Genomic DNA, 16,771 nt, shown 5'->3' with positions numbered 1-16,771 from the left:
GGGACAGGGTGGCCTCAGGTTCCATGGGTTCACAGAAGGATTGGGGCTGAGTGAGTGTTGCAGAGGTCACAGGTATTAGAGCAGGGAAGCCAGCTACAGAGACAGAGCCCAGGAGTGAGTTCTCAACTCAGGGTCACATTAAATTGTGATCCATGGCACAGGCCACTGCTCTGTTTGCAGGGACCCTACAAGATTTGGGGAGAACCCCCTGGAAGAGCTCAGGGATCTGCAGGGTTTTGATACCAGGTGGGGCTGTGTGCCAGAGACAGGGAAACTTGGTCACAGGCTGGGTGAGCTCGGAGTATGGCTAGGGGCTAGGAAGACAGGAGTGATTGAGTGCTTTTCTCGGAAGGTGCACTGAGGGGTGGGGCCCGGAGCTCTCAGATGCTCTGGGCCAGAGACTGAGAGGGCACCAATTTTATACCCATCCTCCAGAACTCTAAGCAAAGCATTCAGGGAACAAAAGCTCCCAAAAGTGAATCCGAGTGGATTACTTAGCCTGGCCCCTGGTAAGGGCGGTGCAACTCCGCCTTGGGCAAAGAAACTTTAGAATCACTACAACAAGCCCCTCCCCCAAGACGATCGACAAGAAATCCAGCTAAGACCAAGTTCACTTACCAAGGAGAACAGAGGAATTCCAGAGAAGGAGAAAGCAAAGCATGGAATTCAGGGCTTTCTCCCCATGATACTTTAGTCTTGCAAAGTTAATTAATTTTTTTAAATTTATTTTTTCTTCTGCTAATTTTTTGTTAATTTTACTCTTTCCTCTTTTAACGTTTTTAACTAGTTTATCTTAACAATACCTTCCATTAAAAAAATTTTATTTTCAACCTTCAGTATTATAGTCATATTTTATTCTTCACTGTATCTAACATTATTTTTTTGTATACACATAGGGTTTTTCTTCTAAAAAACATGTGGGTACACCTTCTTCTAATAGATAAAAATACACCTTAAATCTAGCACAGGGCTTTGTTCTAGTCTCCAGCCTGAGCAAATTCTTTCCACTTTCTTTTTCATTATTCTCCCAACAAACTTATGTTTTCAACTCCTTTTGTAGAAATTAAAAGAAAAAAAATTCATCTTTATGGTCATATTCCATCCCTTCATTGTGTTTACCCTTATATATGTTTTTTATTCTTTAAAATTTTGGGAGGTAGGTTCTTCTAAGAGACCAAAATACTCCAAAAATTAAGTGGGTGACCCTGTTCTATTCACCATTCAAAGATATATATATATTCTAATTTTTATATTTTTCTTTATTTGTTTTCTTGTTTTAATTTTTTTTCCTGAACTTCTTTTTATCCCCTTTCTTTCTGCCACGACTTGGGGTCTCTTCTGATTTGGTTAAGGCACATTTTCCTGGGGTCTTTGCCACACTTTTAGTATTTTATTCACTCCTTCATATATTTTTATCTGGGTAAAATGACAAGGTGGAAAAACTCACCACACACACACACAAAAAAAGACAAAAAACAAAAAAAAAACAGGAGGCAGTGCCAAAGGCTAGGAACATAATCAATCTGGACATTGGTAATATGTCAGATCTAGAGTTCAGAATGACAATTCTCAAGGTACTAGCCAGGCTCAAAAAAGGCATGGAAGATATTAGAGAAACCCTGTCTGGAGAAATAAAAGCCCTTCCTGGAGAAATAAAAGAACTAAAATCTAACCAAGTTGAAATCATAAAAGCTATTAATGAGGTGGAATAAAAAAATGGAGGCTCTTACTGCTAGGATAAATGAGGCAGAAGAGAGAAATGGTGATATAGAAGACCAAATAACAGAGAATAAAGAAGCTGAACAAAAGAGAGACAAACAACTACTGGACCACGAGGGGAAAATTCGAGAGATAAGTGACACCCTAAGATGGAACAACATTAGAATAATTGGGATTCCAAAAGAAAAAGAAAGAGAGAGGGGAGCAGAAGGTATATTGGAGAGAATTATTGTAGAGAATTTCCCTAATATGGCAAAGGGAACAAGCACCAAAATCCAGGAGGTGCAGAGAACCCCCCTCAAAATCAATAAGAATAGGTCCACACCCCATCACCTAGTAGTAAAAGTAACAAGTCTTAGCAACAAAGAGAAAATCCTAGCAGCTAGGGAAAATAAGTCTGTGACATACAATGGTAAAAATATTAGATTGGCAGCAGACTTATCCACAGGGACCTGGCAGGCCAGAAAGAACTGGCATGATGTATTCAGAGCACTAAACGAGAAAAACATGCAGCCAAGAATACTATATCCAGCTAGGTTATCATTGAAAATAGAAGAAAAGATAAAAAGCTTCCAGGACAAACAAAAACTAAAAGAATTTGTAAACACCACACCAGCTCTACAGGAAATACTGAAAGGGGTCCTCTAAGCAAAGAGAGAGCCTAAAAGTACTAGATCAGAAAGGAACAGAGACAATATACAGTAACAGTCACCTTATAGGCAATACAATGGCACTAAATTCATATCTTTCAATAGTTACCCTGAATGTAAATGGGCTAAATGCCCCAATCAAAAGACACAGGGTATCAGAATGGATAAAAAACCAAAACCTATCAGTATGCTGTCTATAAGAAACTCATTTTAGATCCAAAGACACCTTCAGATTTAAAGTGAGGGGGTAGAAAACAGTTTACCATGATAATGGACATCAAAAGTAAGTTGGGGTGGCAATCCTTACATCAGATCAATTAGATTTTAAGCCAAAGACTATAATAAGAGATGAGGAAGGACACTATATCATACTCAAAGGATCTGTCCAACAAGAAGACCTAACAATTTTAAGTATCTATGCCCCTAACATGGCAACAGCCAACTATATAAACAAATTAATAACAAAATCAAAGAAACCCATTGACAATAATACAATAATAGTAGTGGAATTTAACACTCCCCTCACTGAAATGGACAGATCATCCAAGCAAAAGATCAAAAAGGAAATAAAGGCCTTAAATGACACACTGGACCAGATGGACATCACAGATATATTCAGAACATTTCATCCCAAAGCAACAGAATACACATTCTTCTCTAGTACACATGGAACATTCTCCAGAATAGATCACATCCTCGGTGCTAAATCAGGTCTCAACCGGTATCCAAAGATTGGGATCATTCCCTGCATATTTTCAGACAACAATGCTCTGAAGCTAGAACTTAGTCACCAGAGGAAATTTGGAAAGAAACCACATACGTGGAGACTAAAGAGCATCCTACTAAAGAATGAATGGGTCAACCAGGAAATTAAAGAAGAATTGAAAAATTCATGGAAACAAATGATAATGAAAACATAACTGTTCAAAATCTGTGGGACACAGCAAAGGCAGTCCTGAGAGGAAAATATATAGCGGTACAAGGCTTTCTCAAGAAACAAGAAAGGTCTCAAATACACAACCTAAACCTACACCTAAAGGAGATGGAGAAGGAACAACAAAGAAAGCTTATACCCAGCAGGAGAAGAGGAATAATAAAGATCAGAGCAGAAATCAATGAAATAGAAACCAAAACCAAACAAATAAACAAAAAACTAAAAATAAAAAAAAAATAGAACAAATCAACGAAACTAGGAGCTGGTTCTTTGAAAGAATTAATAAGATTGATAAACCCCTGGCCAGACTTATCAAAAAGAAAAGAGAAAGGACCCAAATAAATAAAATCATGAATGAAAGAGGAGAGATCACCACCAACACCAAAGAAATACAAACAATTATAAGAACATACTATGAGCAACCATACGCCAGCAAATTTGACAATCTGGAAGAAATGGATGCATTCCTAGAGACATATAAACTACCACAACTGAACCAGGAAGAAATAGAAAACCTGAACAGACTTATAACTAGTAAGGAGATTGAACCAGTCATCAAAAATCTCCAAACAAACAAAAGCCCAGGGCCAGACTGCTTCCCAGGGGAATTCTACCAAACATTTAAAGAAGAATTAATTCCTATTCTTCTGAAACTGCTCCAAAAAATAGAAATGGAAGGAGAACTTCCAAACTCATTTTATGAGGCCAGCATCACCTTGATCCCAAAACCAAACAAGAATCCCACAAAAAAGAGAATCACAGACCAATATCCTTGATGAACACAGATGCAAAAATTCTCACCAAAATACTAACCAATAGAATCCAATAGTACATTAAAATGATTATTCACCACAATCAAGTGGGATTTATTCCAGGACTGCAAGGTTGGTTCAACATCCACAAATCAATCAATGTGAAACAATACATTAATAAAGAAATAACAAGAACCATATGATCCTCTCAAATGAAAAAGCATTTGACAAAGTACAGCATCCTTTCCTTATCAAAACTCTTTAAAGTGTAGGGATAGAGGATACATACCTCAATATTATCCAAGCCATCTATGAAAAACCGACTGCGAATATCATTCCCAATGGAGAAAAACCGAGAGCTTTTCCGCTAAGATAAGGAACACGGCAGGGACGTCCATTATCACCACTGCTATTCAACATAGTATGAGAAGTGCTAGCCTCAGCAATCAGACAACAAAAATAAGTTAAAGGCATCCAAATTGGCAAAGGAGAAGTCAAACTATCACTCTTTGCAGATGATATGATAGTATATGTGGAAAACCCAAAAGATTCCACTCCAAAACTGCTAGAACTTGTACAGGAATTCAGTTAAATGTCATGATATAAAATCAATGCACAGAAATCAGTTGCATTTCTTTACACCAACAACAAGACAGAAGAAAGAGAAATTAAGGAGTCAATCCCATTTACAATTGCACCCAAAACCATAAGATACCTAGGAATAAACCTAAACAAAGAGGTAAAGAATCTATACTCAGAAAACTATAAAGTACTCATGAAAGAAATTGAGGAAGACACAAAGAAATGGAAAGCATTCCATGCTCCTGGATTGGAGGAACAAATATTGTGAAAATGTTTATGCTACCTAAAGCAATCTACACATTTAATGCAATCCCTATCAAAATCCCATCCATTTTTTTCAAAGAAATGGAACAAATAATCCTAAAATTTATATGGAACCAGAAAAGACCACAAATAGCCAGAGGAATATTGAAAAAAGAAAGTGAAAGTTGGTGGCATCACAATTCCAGACTTCAAGCTCTATTACAAAGCTGTCATCATCAAGACAGTATGGTACTGTCACAAAAACAGACACAAAGATCAATGGAACAGAATAGAGAGCCCAGAAATAGACCTTAACTCTATTGTTAACTAATCTTCGACAAAGCAGGAAAGAATGTCCAATGGAAAAAAGACAGCCTCTTCAACAAATGGTGTTGGGAAAATTGGACAGCCACATGCAGAACAATGAATCTGGACCATTTCCTTACACCACACATGACAATAGACTCAAAATGGATGAAGGACCTCAACGTGAGAAAGGAATCCATCAAAATCCTTGAGGAGAACACAGGCAGCAGCCTCTTCGACGTCAGCCACAGCAACTTCTTCCTAGGAGCATCGCCAAAGGCAAGGGAAGCAAGAGCAAAAATGAACTATTGGGACTTCATCAAGATCAAAAGCTTTTACGCAGCAAAGGAAACAGTTAACAAAACCAAAAGACAACTGACAGAATGGGAGAACATATTTGCAAACGACATATCAGATAAAGGGCTAGTATCCAAAATCTATAAAGAGCTTAGCAAACTCAATACTCAAAGAACAAATAATCCAATCCAAGAAATGGGCAGAAGACATGAACAGACGTTTCTGCAAAGAAGACATCCAGATGGCCCACAAACACATGAAAAAGTGCTCCATATCACTCGGCATCAGGGAAATACAAATCAAAACCACAATGAGATACCACCTCACACCAGTCAGAATGGCTAAAATGAACAAGTCAGGAAATGACAGATGCTGGTGAGGATGGGGAGAAAGGGGATTCCTCCTACACTGTTGGTGGGAATGCAAGCTGGTGAAGTCACTCTGGGAAACAGCATGGAGGTTCCTCAAAAAGTTGAAAATAGAGCTACCCTACGACCAAGCAATTGCACTACTGGGTATTTACCCTAAAAATACAAACGTAGTGATCTGAAGAGGCACGTGCACCTGAATATTTATAGTATCAATGTCCACAATAGCCAAACTATGGAAAGAACCTAGATGTCCATCAACAGATTAGTGGATAAAGAAGATGAGGTATATATGTACAATGGAATACTATGCAGCCATCAAAAGAAATGAAATCTTGCTATTTTGATGATAGGGATGGAACTAGAGGGTATTATGCTTAGCAAAATAAGTCAATCGGAGAAAGACAACTATCATATGATCTCCCTGATATGAGGAAGTGGAGATGCAATGTGGGCCATTTGGGGGATAGGAAAAGAATAAATGAAACAAGACTTTTAATCTCACAGCACAAACAGGGTTGCCGGGGGTGGTGGTGGTAGGGAGAGGGTGGTGGGGTTATGGACATTGGGGAGGGTATGGGCTATGGTGAGTGCTGTGAAGTGTGCAAACCTGGTGATTCACAGACCTGTAACCCTGGGACTAACAATACATTATGTGTTTATAAAAATTTTTTTTAAAAATTAAAAAAAACACCTGAAGTAAATATAACATTAGACCTAAGAGAAAAAGAACCAAACTAAAATTACTAACAAAGCAATACAATCATTGTATATATAATTTGATTTTTAAAATACTTATTAGTACTATGCAGGTGAAAATATATGAAGGGTGGAACACTATACTGCAAAGGAAATGTTTAGCAAGACTTCAATCCATTCCCTCCCTTTACTGGGTGACATTCCTTAGAGAGAAAGACAGCAGGTAACACCATCAAATCTCCTTGTAAACATGCTGAACTCAGACTTCCTAGTGTGTTATACCTGGGTCTTGATTCATAAAGATGACTGAGTGAGAACACACAGATTTTGATACTATTGAAAGAAAAGTTTAATAATACAGTTCCCATAGACACAAAAGTCATGGCTCACCACACAAAACAAAGTCAAAGGAGGAACACCAGATTTTGGTCAAGAAACAGAAGTACGAATGAGGGGAGCACAAAGATCTTGACCTTCAGTGGGGTTTCTATAAGAAAGACAAAGCAGGGGCACCTGGGTGGCTCAGTGGGTTAAGGCCTTTGGCTCGGGTCATGATCCCAGGGTCCTGGGATTGAGTCCCGCATCGGGCTCTCTGCTCAGCAGGGAGCCTGCTTCCTCCTCTTTCTCTGCCTGCTTCTCTGCCTACTTATGATCTCTATTTGTCAAATGAATAAATAAAATCTTTTAAAAAATGCAATCTTTAAAAAAAAAAAAAGAAAGACAAAGCAAATCAAGGTAAATAGTTTAGGGTTGGACACTGGGAATAATTTCAGCTGGTTTTAGGCTATAGGGGTGGTACCCCTCTGTGGGTGCCTAGTAGTTTGTCTTGGGATGATTAAGGCAGAAGGATTTTGCTTCCTGGGTATATATACCAGATAAAGGAGGTTTGAAATGAATTGGTTAGTTTCACATCAAAGGTATTCTCCAGGTTGAGTTCCTTGCTATCTCTAAGAATAGGCTAAATCAGAAGGGAAGGTCTCCTCCAGCCAGAAAGTTTTTTAAGATGTCAAAACATCTTAACGTACAGGGAAAAAAAAAAATATACACACACACACACACACACACACACACAGCATACTGAGAAAATGAACTAAATGGTATTTTCCTGAAGAAGAATCCTTATCTATGACATAGTTTTAGTAGGATATATTTGATCTGTTTACAATTGCTTATGTAGTGGTCAGCAAACTATGACCTATGAATTAAGAATGTTTTTACCTTTTTTACATGTTGTAAGAATAAAATACAAAGATTAAGGGATACTATATGTGGCCCACAAAGTCTAAAATATTTACTCTCTGGCTCCTTACAGAAAAAAAAAAAAGCCAACATCTGACTTACTGTAACCAAACAACAAATCTATAGATTTATGTGGAAAAATAAATTTGCTAGAAACACTATTAGAAAGCAAACTTCTGTTACACTGAGACATACAAAACACTTAAAAATGTATGATCATGTTACATTTTTCAACTTGACTCAATTAACTACACACAATGATCAAGGGTCCTCAAGTTTTACTGGTTGAATTTACCTATGGTTTTATGTGGAAAATGTTCTTTAAGCAATATACCTATTAGAATATAAATGAAGATAATTCATGACCCAAACAACTCTCATCTGTACAACTGATATTATCATAACTAGAGCTTAGCTATCTTCTATGTTATTTGGGGCCCAGAGAATACCCTAATGTCTCAAGAAATGACCTGGGTTTCTGCATTTGTGGTCTTATACCTCCCTCTGCTTTATCAGTATTCACAGGTTGTTGTACTTTTGATATTGTTGGTAAAGTTTACTGGGTAAGAAACTTGACTTTCTAAATCCCTAATGATCATTTTGGTCACACACAGCTGATTTCAATAATTTTCATATATGAAAATGTAATGGTGTAATTTTTGTTGTTGTTGTTGTTGTTGTTGAAACACTTAAGAGTGAGAAAGGAAAACAACAAACCTGAAAATTAAGGATTATGTTATGGACTAATGTGAAACCTCAAATTAGTTTGAAGCCTTAACTGCAATTATGATAGTATTTGGGGGTATGGCCTTTGGGCAGTATTTTGGTTGAGAGTAGGTCGCAAGAATGAGGCCCTCATGATGGGACTAATATCCTTACAGAAAGAGATGCCAGAGAGTGTGCTCCTTAGCTCTCTCAAACCCACGAGGACACAGAGAAAAAGTGGCCTTTTGGAAGCCAGAAGGAGTGTTCTCACCAGAACTCGACACTCTGGCATTCTGATCTTGGACTTCTAGGTTCCAGAATGGTGAGACAATAAATTTCTGGTGTTTAAGCCACACAGAATATACAAAATGGTGATTCTGCTAAGATGAATATGCTGGTACTGAGGCCGAAATAATACATGATGATAATGTTGATTAGAACTGCATCGGCCAGGGGCACCTGGGTGGCTCAGTGGGTTAGGCCTCTGCCTTCAGCTCAGGTCATGATCTCGGGGCCCTGAGAACGAGCCCCGCGTCGGACTCTCTGCTCAGCGGGGAGCCTGCTTCCCCCTCTCTCTCTGCCTGCCTCTCTGCTTACTTGTGATCTCTGTCTGTCAAATAAATAAATAAAATCTTAAAAAGAAAAAAAGAACTGCATCTGCCAAGTGAATACTGAACAAATGAAGATGGATCTTGTCTGCATTGTAGTAATTGGTATTATTTTTCCTCTGACTTCACCTAGTAGGTGGAAGTAGAGCCTCAGTGTGGATGTCAGTATAAGAGGCAGTGGACCATCAGCCTTAGGCATCAGAGAATGAGATATGGTAGGTTTTTTGCTGAGGTCCTGATGCTGATGACTGTTAACTCTTGAAAAAAAAATGGTGTCATGTAACCATCATGTATGTTAGGCTGCTTATAATTTCCTAAAATAATACCAAAGGATTCTTTTTTTTTTTTTTTTAAGATTTTATTTATTTATTTGACAGAGACACAGCAAGAGAGGAACACAAGCACGGGGAGCGGGAGAGGGAGAAGCAGGCTTCTTGATGAGCAGGAGCCCAATGCAGGGCTTGATTCCAGGACCTTGGGATCATGACCTGAGCCAAAGGCAGACACTTAATGACTGAGCCACCCAGGTGCCCCTACCAAAGGATTCTTAATATTGATTGTCATATCTTATATTATATTTCATCATTTTCTATAAATGTAATCTCAAAAGTTTCTTTGCTTCATTGTTAATTATTGCTTTACTTCAGCCTTCAAGTCATCATTTCTTTTTTGAAGATGTTGATGAAGCTATCACAATACATTATTCTATCACTTATTTGACACTGCTTTTGAGTTTATAAATGACTGGATTATTTTAGGGGCACCTGGGTGGCTCAGTGGATTAAGCCTCTGCCTTTGGTTCAGGTCATGATCTCAAGGTCCTGGGATCGAGCCCCGTGTCGGGCTTTCTGCTCAGTAGGGAGCCTGCTTCCCCACTCTCTCTCTCGGCCTGCCTCTCTGCCTACTTGTGATCTCTGTCAAATAAATAAAAACAAAATCTTTAAAAATAAATAAATAAATAAAAATAAATGACTGGATTAATTCAAACATTATTTATCTGACTTTCACCAAAATTATTTAAATTCTTTATATATTTTTTTCATTTTTGTTTCATATAGCTATGCAAAGATTACTATAAAGCCTGGCAGTATTGTATCTCTTTAAGATCCATACCTCAGTGATTCAGAATCTAAACAATATGATCCATAAATATGTGACTTTGAAACCTGATATTAGATGTTGAAGAATGTGCAAGGTGGAGGTGGTAATTTCCAGCCAAATGTGCAAATTGTTCCTCAGGAGGCCAGACACATTGTATATGACCAGTGACACTGCAATCTACAATAATTTCTTTCCTAAGGTTCCAACTGACCTCCAGAATGAAATACTGTGGCATTAGTGTAGATGCATCCTTGCTGTCATAGCATTTTATTTTGTTTTGTTTGACCACCAGAACAGAAATACACATTTTTGGAATAGCAGCATCATTTTTTTCTTCCTTTTATGTATTTATGTATTTAATCTTGGTGTACATGTAGTAGTATTTGAGTAGGATGGTAATTTCTTAAATTCATTTGCACATTGTTTTTTCTTTGGGTAAAATTTTTGGTATTATTTAAAGCTATACTACAATTGTTTGTTTGTACCACAAAGGATGAATTATCCCTTGAGGAATAGAAAAACTGAAATACTGTTGTCTGCTTCATTAGACCCTTAACCAAATAGTGAAGGAAAAGTAATTTGAAACAAACTATAAAATGTTACCTTATTAAAAATACCCAAGTCAACTTAAGACAAATGAATGCAATATAAAAAATTAATTATCTGTACCATTTTTCATCACTGAATATGGTTAGAATTGTAAAGCCAGTCTACTAAATTAATGTTGATTTTTATTGGATACTTGTTTATATTTGAGTAGGTAGTCCTAGACATAATTTTAGTTTCTAGTTGTTTTTTTTTAATCTATTTAAAGTTCAGTAGACAGAGCTATATTTTCAAATTTTCAATATACATTTATCAAAAACTACAGTCAGCCAGGAAATTAAGCCTGATAATAATATCAAAAGCTGATATTAATGAAGCATTTAATATTTTCTAAGCTCTGTTGAAATATGTTACAGGTACTAACTTATTCCTTTGTTTCAACATGTAGAGGCAAATGCTATTATGACCACATTTTAACCATAAAGAAACTGATTATCAGAGAAGTTAAATTATTTATTCAAGGGCACAGTGAAAAAAGCACAGAAAAGACTCAAACCCATGCATGTTAGAACTTTGCTCTTAAGCAGTGAACAGAACACACTTATTAAAAGCTGGCTGCAAAGTAACACAATACCCAAGATATGTATTGCCCTGAGGCCTCAGAACAAACAATTTGTTCTGGTAGAGAAGCTTTTAGAAATGTAGTAATTGAGTAGTATGAATGAGAAGGAGTTTGCCAAAAGGGAACTAGATATTCAAGACAGGAAAAACACAACGCACCAAATGCAAAGTCATATGACACAAATGGGCAAGCATGGGAAAGACGGAGGACTGTGTGGGAAGACTTGTACAGCTGGTGCTGAGGGTGTGTGTAGGAGAAAGCCCGAAGATCCACTAATCAGCTAATCAGCCTATGTGATGACATAGTTGTGATCTGCATAAGGTCTTTCTCATGTACTAAATTTTAACTGACCTGAAGGCAGGAAATGTTTCTGCATAATTTACTCTATTCCTGTCACCTATCTCAATGCCTCCTGCTTCTCAATAAATGTATATTAAACGAATGAATAAATGCATGAATGCATGCATGAATGAATGAATGATGTATATACAGTTTGGTGGATGAATTGAAGTTAGATTCTGTAGGTCCAAGAAGATTGTTTGAGTATTTAAGAAGGAAAGTGACAAGATTGCATTTTTGGTTGTTTCTTAAAAACCTAACTCAGGGGTAGTTTTGAGGGAGTCTTTAAAGTAGCTCCTCATTAAAATAAATGATAATTTGTGTAAGTATATGTTTCCACAGTACTTTTGTTGCTGAGTAATTCATGAAAACTCTCTATTTCTTCCTCCTGTTAAATGAGGGGATGAAATCATCAGGTCGTCTTACCCAGCACATGTGTAGCACATACTAGAGTGTAAGAACGTGGTCTTACCATGTTGATATTGACTCATAATGGACAAATCTGGCAACACAAAGCACCCAAGGACCCAAGGCTACAGTCTGGTTCTTTATGATTAAAAACAACAACAACAAAACAACACAAAAGCAGCTTCAGAGTGGTTATACCTGGCTTATCCCAGGTTGGAATAAAGGAGAAGATGACTTTTGAACTTTGGGTAAGTCTTAGGAAAGAAGCTTTGAGGAAAGTATCACTAAATTATTTGAAAATGGAATGCATATTCTTGGTAGGAAGGCCTCCTTCATATAGCAGTTTACTGATATATTGCATAAAAATGCTATTTTGTTAAACTGGCAAACTTATTCCATCCAAAATCCTTATTATTATTTTTTTTAATTTAAACAATAGCTAAGGAAACAAGCTTCCCAAAAGTAAGAAAGAAACCATGGCAGATGAATTCCAAATGGCTCCAACTATGTGAGTTCTAAGATCATGATTTTTATGATTCAAAACATAAATTGTTTTCCAAAAAGAAATCTTTCTTTATTAAAATAACAAAAATAGTTAATTCTTCTCTTCTAAATATATAATAAAATAATGAACAAAATTGATAATATTAATTCTAGAAGAATAATTTATATTGTATAGAATATCTGCTCTTATACTCACAGACAACCTGTAAATAGGCCGGTCCTATATTCCTTTTCTCCTTGTATAAAATATTTAAATGAAGGGAGCAGTAATTTTTAGGTAATTTGCCCCATGTTACAAAATCACAACAAATATTAGAAATGAATACCAAATTTAATGTAAATGTCTCTCAAAGGACTAGAATATCATTTTCTTTCTGTCAATTCTGACTTCAGCTTCTCATCATTACATATTTTAAATGTTGGTATTCTCCTGGAGTTATGATACATACTTAGAGTATGAAACCTTTGGCACTGCTCACAGAACCAGCAGCTGGAGTTCTTCTGGCTTGATTTATCTCAGCAGCTGTTTGCAGAATTACTGAAACCAGATTCCTTTTCCTCTCTACTTTGCTCTTCTTGGGAACTGTTGATGTCATGTTATCTTTTCTGTAAAAGCTGTTATGCATCTTTCCATAAATAATGCACTTATGATAAGGCTTCAACTTAACTTCTCCTTAAACTTCTTTATTTCTTCTCCTACCCCAGTGACACCTAGTGGTGTTTTATTATTTACCTCTGTTTGGTTGTCCAAGAACATATCCTCACCTTGGTGATAGAGACTGTTATTACTTCCCAGTATCCATTCATTTCTCATTAGTGTATTGAACACACCATTACTTTCTTACCTGAAGGGAATAAAATCATTTCTTTTGTTCTTATTTTTTTTCTTTTCATAACTTGTACTATTAAAGTGCTGAGGCCATATTTTCTCCATAATCTTTCATCATATATTTTGAATAATGGACTAAACAGGTTTTTTTTAAGAAACCGTTGCACACATAGCAAATGATATATGTTATGATGGTGGCATAGATAAACTGCTATGAGAGTTCAGATGAGTGGGGATAATGTGGGCCCAGAGTGGGTAAGGAAGACACGGAAAAGTAGGAACTTAGATCAGTCTTGAATAAAATTATGGCTATGCTACTCATCTGGAGCATAATGGGGTGGATAAAAATTAAAGAGTCTGAAAAATTAATGATTTTGATCCATAGGACCTGAGTAATCTCTGATAGAGTGCTATGAGCCATTAAATGCACAATAAGTATTTGCTGATTTTTTTCTTTAAATATTTAATTTATGTATTTGACACACACACACAGAGATCACAAATAGGCAGAGAGGCAGGCAGGGAGAGAGGAGGAAGCAGGCTTCCCGCTGAGCAGAGAGTCCGATGTGGGGCTCCATCCCAGGACCCTGGGATCATGACCTGAGCTGAAGGCAGAGGCTTAACCCACTGAGCCACCCAGGCACCCCTATAAATTTATTTTTTAAATTCTACACATAGATGCTGTCAATTATATTTTCATGCCATATGGTTTTAATGGTAAATACAGTTATATTTCTACCTGCCTATTTTTTTGACATCTAATTTAGTTTCTTGACTGTGAAGTTATTTTTGTCTGCAAACTAACAACATGTTTAGATAGACCTATGATGACACCATTTGGGTTGTTTGTTTGTTTGTTTTGGTACCTTTGACTACTTTCCACCGTGAGGACACCATTTCTTAAACTCCTTTTAGCTATTTGAGATGTTAAATATTTCATATATGTAACAATTATGTATCTCAGCAATGAATTCTAAAGTGTCATTACTACTGCTCAGTACTTTTGATTTTAAGTTAAAATACAATAGAAATCTCTATTAATATTCTTAACTGTTAACTACAGATATCACGACTTTTTTTAACTTAACCTGAATTAACTTGAACATCTCTTCATCCTACTTTTTTAAAAATAAGTATTTCATGAGTTATTTTATTTCTGCAATTCTTATTGATTGTATTTATATCAACATAATTATTTAAATTAAGGAGAGATTTTTTTGTTGTTTATCAAACATAGGCTTTGAAAATATATATTATTATAAAGGACTCTGATTATTTATTTATAGATACAGTAATGTTTTGTAACCAACAACCACAAAACCCATATGTTTAAAACAATAAGCTATTTTAAGCTATTTCTTTTAAGCTCACACAGGTATAGGTTGACTAGGAGACCATCTGGTCTCAAAGGGCTGAGAGTCACCTATGTGTACCTCTGTGATTAGCAGTCATTCACCTAATGAAATCGCTAAGTGCTTTGGTTTGTTTTATTTTGTTTTGTTTTGTTTTCTTGGCCATAATCTCTCACTTGGTTGGGGCTTCAATGAAGATGCCTCAGTTCTCCCCCAGGTGGTTCTGCATTCTCTACCAGGTTAGCTATCATTTACTTGTTCTCAAAGTGAAGTCAGAGAAGCAAGAAAAAGCACACAAACACTCAAGATCTCTAGAGGCCTAGTTTGGAAATGGAATATTGTCACTTGTTCCATACTGTCTTGACCATAGCAAATCACGAAACAAGCCCAACTTCAGAGATTCAGAAAAGATCCAATTCTATGAAAACTATAGTGTTATATTATCAAAGAAATATCTATAAGGAAATATGTAGAATAGGGGACATTTTTGTAACCAATTTTTTTTCATTAATCTTGATAGATATTCTCTGAATACTAGTCTTTGAAGAAAAAAACTTGTTTCTGACAATCTTTACAATTATATGTCTGTCTATTTTGTTTATTTCTAGTCTAATTTTTCTTATTTCCTTTTTATGTTTTTTGAGTTATTTTATTAATAGTTAACTAAGTACCAAGTTAGATTTTTAGCTAGTTAATTTGCTATTTTTCTTTTCTTATATTTAAGAACATGTTAAATTCCCATATAAAAATAATTTAGCATCATCTCATAAATTTTGAGGAGCAATAACTTTGAAATATTTAATTATAAATATTTTCCAATTACAAGTGTGGGTTCTTATTTGATATAAATTATTAGTATATTTTAAATTTAAATTAATTATGCATTTGTAGCAAAATTAACTTTTAGAAAGTACTTTCTAATATAATGGCATTGAATTCAGAAAATGTAGATTTGAATCACAACATAGATAATTCTCACAAACATAATTTGGAACAAAGTCAGAAAGCACACACACAAAAATACATACTTATGAATCCATTTATGTAAAGTTCAAAAACAAGCAATATTATTCTTTTTCCTTTGGGAGTACATAGTGACTAGGTAGTGGCACAAGGGAGATTTTTGAGAATGCTGGTAATATGTTTTTCTTGATCCAGGTGCTAGTGACAAGGCTATTGTTAATTCATGCAAATTATCAAGCTGTTTATATTTGTGATTTATGAATATTTTTGTGTGTTTGCCACACTCCAGGAAAAAGCTGAAAAATCTCAGTGAATTTGCTCACAGCAGAGTTTATAGACAGAGCCAAAGAGAATTAGTAGAATAAAATACAAATGTAAGTAATTATGAGTTTGTAACACAGATCCAAAGAGAGAAAATTATGCAAAAGAGGTTATACATGTGTTGAATATTTCTTCTAATGTGTGTCACTCCTCCCATCAAGACATAGAGTCTAGCTCCTCACTACTTGAATCTGGTATGACCCTAGGACATGCTTTGAGCAACAGAATGTGGCAAGAGTGACACTGTTTTACTTTCAAGTCGGGTATTTGGGAAGCCTTGAAATCAAGTAGTCTGTAAGCTGTTAGCAGGTGCTAGGTGGACTCATCACACTCACAGAAATTTAGTCATTAGGAATACAATCAGACCAAATGATTTTACGCAGATTGTAACTTCTGGTATAACAGGCAACTGGAACTTCATTGCTCTCATTGATCTCTTTTGCCCCCCAAGTTCTGTAGGGATGATTCAAAATGGGCCTTGGTGAATTCAGAGCACACAGCTAATTCATGTCTACTTTTGGAACCCCAAGTTGAGGAAACCTTGCATTTCATAATGTGCTGCTAAAAAACCTTGCCCAAACTTTATTCCGAAGAAGACATGGTATTTATTACTCAGGAATGTAAGAACTTCTTCTCTGAGAGCAAGTATTGTCTTGCTATATCTCCTTATACAAACATTTTTAA

This window comes from Enhydra lutris, unplaced genomic scaffold (genome assembly GCF_002288905.1).
Source record: "Enhydra lutris kenyoni isolate GAN:26980312 unplaced genomic scaffold, ASM228890v2 scaffoldscaffold21, whole genome shotgun sequence".
Taxonomy (NCBI): domain Eukaryota; kingdom Metazoa; phylum Chordata; class Mammalia; order Carnivora; family Mustelidae; genus Enhydra; species Enhydra lutris.
This window is presented reverse-complemented; position numbering follows the sequence as displayed.